The 4,976-nt window shown below is 36.7% G+C and overlaps 1 non-coding gene across 1 annotated transcript; it reads left to right on the forward strand.

Moving 5' to 3' along the window:
* The first annotated feature begins 3,713 nt into the window (after window positions 1-3,713).
* Window positions 3,714-3,819, forward strand: LOC133833358 (small nucleolar RNA R71). Its single transcript, XR_009892739.1, has one exon. It is a non-coding gene; the product is annotated as a small nucleolar RNA R71 (small nucleolar RNA).
* The last annotated feature ends 1,157 nt before the right edge of the window (window positions 3,820-4,976 follow it).

The following is a 4,976-nucleotide window of genomic DNA, read 5'->3' on the forward strand; positions in this document are numbered from 1 at the left end:
CAACCATGAGTACGGAGAGCGTGAAGCGACGCGTACATGTTTGGCCTGCCCGACTGCTTTGGTTGGGGGTTTATTTGAAAATGGCTGTAATAATCTATGATTTTAGAACTGATCAACTGTAAACTTATTTCAAGATGTAAATAGCTTTCAAACTTTATTTTGGGATTCCAAATGTTTATTACTTGAAGTTTTTATTGAAACAACGCGTTTTTAAAGATTACAGCCTTAACTTTTAATTAGTCACACTTTCGTTTCAAAACCTCGGTTAGCGAGTTAATTGCACAAAGTTTTCTTTTAAAACTCACTTGGTAACGGCTCTAAGGAAGTAGGGCGTTACACAGGCCACGTGGCGCCTCCCCATTGGTTGGGAATGGGTCAAAATCCTCTTGTACCACGAGCCACCTTCAACCCATGTTTTGTGGGTATTGGGCCTTGCAAATTGCTATTTTGAACTTTAAAGTTCACACTTCGTGGTATTTTAGAAAAAATGCATTTTGACCATACACCAAAATAATTAGTTTAATATTTATAATAAGATTTGATTTTTTAAAATCAAATTTTATTATTAATATTTCAGATTTATTTTGTAAACCTCATTTTGTTGTTTAATTTTTTTTTAGTCATTTTCTCCCTTTATAAATAGGGGCTCTTTCTTCACAATTAGAATGTAATTTTGAGAGTAAAGAAACTATAGCAAAATTTCTACTCACTTTCTTCTCATATTTTCTTCTTAGAATTTTGTGAGAATCATGAGCATAATGGCCTAATATTCCCAGGAAGGTTAGGGATGATTCCATATGCTAGTGATGTTATTTTGCTACTTTGATTTACTATGTTCTTAATGTAATGTATTTGAGTTATTTATGTTCTTTCATCCCCATCTCTATTTTGTTATCTTTATTTACTTGCACTAATAGTATATAGGATTAGTCATGCTCTTTCTATGTGCTTCTAATTAGTAAAAGTAATATTGATACATAATTTTATGTCTAATCTTCTATTGCATTATTGCCCTTAGGTATTTTGTCATTTTTAGATTTTTCATAAATTAACATTGTGCTTTTAAAGTAAAGAACTTTATAACTCAAATGGACTTTTGTTATAAAAGAACATGGACTTTAATGTTAGATTTTCCAAGTAAATGTTGGGATGTGAACTATTTACTTGTGTACTTTTGTAAATCAAGTAACCAAGTAACACTAAACAAGCATATGGATGATTCTTGAAACCTTTCATTTCTCAAACTCTTGATTACATCTTACTTTTATTTCACTTATCTCATTTTATCATTTCATCAAAAAGACAATACCAAAATCTTAAATCCCTTTGCATTTACAATTTTATTTATTTATTGTTACTAACTTTTTGTGTTACTTTCTACTAATCTTTTGATTTTAGATTACCTCCTTGTAAATCGACCCCCCGATTATACTACAACTATCGCTTAGTGGTTGTCACGATTTGGGCATTAAACACACAGTGGGTGTCGGGGTCGGGTTGGAGTGAATCACAGCTGTGGGTGGTGGGTTTTCGTGGGGTTAGGGGTCTGGTTTCAGGTGCTGGTGTCGTGGGGGTTGGAAGACCCAAGTCGTGCGAGTGGCTTCAGGTTGGGGTAGGCAGCTAGATAAGGGCTTCGGGATTGCTGCGGGTGGTGAGGTTTGGGGCTTCGCTAGATGGATTACAGAGAGAAGGGGAAGAGGAAGATGGTGAAATTAGGGTTTCAAAAATAGATGAGGGTTTGGGCCAAATTTTATTTTTCTTGTGTTTTAACAACTTTGTTGTAGCAAAGTTAAGTCCGAAAGCTTTGGCCAAAAATGATGTTGTAACATTATTCCAACTTTGCTGCATCAAAACCAAGTCAGAGAGAAACCTCAAAACTGATGTTGTAACATCATACGAACTTTGCTACAACAAAAATGCCGCAGAACATGACTCCTATTTCTCCTAAAAAATTGCTACAACATCACCCAAACTTCACAACCCCTTTTGATTCCATTTTCCTTCTTACCCAATTTTTGCCTGGCTCGAATGCTGCAGCATTACAAAAGAGCCTGACAGCATAGATACAACATCACTCCCAAACTTTCCAAAATTCAACTCAGTAGAAAACAACCATAAATACACCCAAGGCTTGAGTTAAAACCTACCCAAATTTGCTTCAATTGACCCATAAAAATACAAGAATCCTCACAGCCACCCCATAGCATTAACTCATTTAATTCCACAACATAGACAGTGAAGGAGGGAGGTGAAAAACACGAACAAAAACAGAATACTACATATACTATATATATAAAATTAATTTGCTGCTCTCCAAGTATATCTTTAACTTTAAGCACAGCAGCTCAACGCATGACTTTTCAAAGATTAAGTGAGGTGGCCGAGGTCTTGTGTTGCTTAACCTCTTTACCCCCAAACTTATATTCTTTCCCATTAACCTTAAACTTTCTTCCTGAATTCTCATCACGCAAATCCAATGCACCACAAGGATAGACTTTGATTACAGAGAATGAATCGGAGAAGCTTGATTTTAGATGTTTGGAGTTTCCTTTCATCTGAGGATTAGAGAAAAACAAGTGCTGCCTCACTTCAAACATTTGGTAATGAGCTTTCTTACCATGCTTCTTTTTCTTCTTTCTATGTGGCTCTTGCATGTGAGATGGTGCCTTTTTTATACTTCTCCATGGCTCATTGTCTTTCTTAATTTTTTCAGGAGGTAGCTTCATCTTCAAACTCTTGTTATACTTTGTGGGTATCTCTTCCTCCATATTAGAGTCCCTAACATGAATGACCAAACACTCCACTAACTCATCTGGAGATCGTATAGGATTGAATACCTTGAAAGTTACTTGCTCATCTTGAGCTCGCATTGTGAGCTCCCCTTTTTATACGTCGATCAAAGTTCTACCTGTAGCAAGAAATGACCTCCCCAAAATAATATGCACCTCTATATCTGCCTCATAGTCTAGAACAATAAAGTCAACGGGGAAAACAAAATTTTCAACTCTTACCAACACATCTTCAATTTTCCCATCAGGGTGAGCGAGGGATTTATCTCCAAGTTTCTCATAGATGTTGCTTGACTTTGGATCATTGCATCCGATTTTGCCATATAATCCTTTAACATATTCTCCAATAGACGAGGTGGGGATGCTTGTGGCATAGGGATTTGTTGTTGAGAAAAACCAGGTGGATAAGTAGGCCTAGGAGGCATAGATGAAGTGTTAGGACCAGCCCCTTGATTGCTCCATGAGAAATTAAGGTGTTGCCACCACGTTTGATTGTAAGAATTCGAATTAAGACCATTTCTATTCTGATTTCCCATGTAACACACATATGCAGGATTAGAGGGACAATTGTCAAAGGTGTGACCATCACCACAATACACACAAGAAACTTCTACAAGCTGCCCTCTTTGTTGACCAATTTTTGGACTCATACCCACGCTCGTATTCTTAAGAATATTCAACATAAAAGAAACTTGGGCCGCCAATGAAGTAAGTGCATCAACCTCATGAACACCGGCCACTTTCCTCCCCGTAGGTGCTCTAGCAGTTGGCCATTGATAGTTATTGTTGGAGATCCTCTCTAGAATTTCATAAGCTTCATTGTATGACTTGGCCAAAAGTGCCCCATTTGCCGAAGCGTCAACCACCATTCTTGTATGAGCATTTAGACCATTATAGAAGGTCTCTATTTGGATGCAATGAGGGATGCCATGATGAGGGCATTTTCTTAGTAAATCTTTTAACGCTCCCATGCTTCATATAAAGACTCTTCTTCTAGTTGTTGGAAATAAGTGATCTCATTTCGCAGCTTGGCATTCTTGGTGGGTGGGAAGTATTTCATCAAGAATCCCTCGGCTAATTCTTGCCAAGTAGTCATTGAATCTGATGGGAGGGAGTTCAACCAAGCCCTTGCTCTCTCTCTAAAAAATTATGGAAACAACTTCAATCTCAAGGCATTTTCTGTAACTCCGGGCAGCTTGGAAGAATCACTCACTTCAATGAATAGACGAAGATGAAGGTGAGGATCTTTGGTAGGCATCCCACTGAACTGTCCCACATTTTGAAGCATTTGGAACATGACTGGCTTTAATTCAAACTGTGCTACTTGTATTTCTGGTCTCACAATGCCCAAATTGAGCTCATTGAAGAAGGGTAGAGCGTATTGCCTAATAGCACAATCTCTGTCATCACCCATAATAACTGCATTTTGCCCATTATTGGCAGCTACTCCCCATGAACTACTTGAGCTCCTTGCTCAACATCCATCACTACTACTTCCCTGTTGGATTTTTGTACTTTTCTCCTTCTTCTGAATGTACATTCAATTTATGGATCAAGGGGAAATAATTCAAGGTCTTGGCTCTCGTTCATACACTATTTGAACCAGAATTTGCACGAGAATCACCCAAGTTAGCACAAAATAAAATTAAACCAAATTGTAAGATAATTAATTTCACAATAATTGACTTTAAACAATCCCCAACAATGGCGCCAAAAACTTGTTGCGTATAATAAAGCTAAGTGTAAGTGTACACTGTCAACAACAAGTAATATATTAGCAAGTACCAGATATCGTCTCCCCAAGGACTCTTTTTTTGGTTTTTTATTGTGAAATTAAGTACTAACAAAATGGTTTAAAAGCACTAAAATTAATTAAAAAGATTGCGGTATAAGAATTAAGTAATTAAATACTAGTTAAATGCAGAATAATAAAAGAAACAACTCAGGAAAATTGTATCAAGGAGTAACAATTGGTATGATGGAAGCTAGAATAATTATCCCCCTAATATGCAACTCTAACAGTGATGCTGGATTGATGTTATAGCAACTGGTGGTCTAGTAGTCCAAAATTCTAATTAATTTACATAGGCTTTCGTCAAAGAACTACGATTCTAATCTTTTTATTAAATCACATATGTCTATGCTAATTCAATTTCAAAGATTTAATTCAAGCATCAATTCCATAAG

This window comes from Humulus lupulus, chromosome 4 (assembly GCF_963169125.1).
Source record: "Humulus lupulus chromosome 4, drHumLupu1.1, whole genome shotgun sequence".
Classification (NCBI taxonomy): Eukaryota; Viridiplantae; Streptophyta; class Magnoliopsida; order Rosales; family Cannabaceae; genus Humulus; species Humulus lupulus.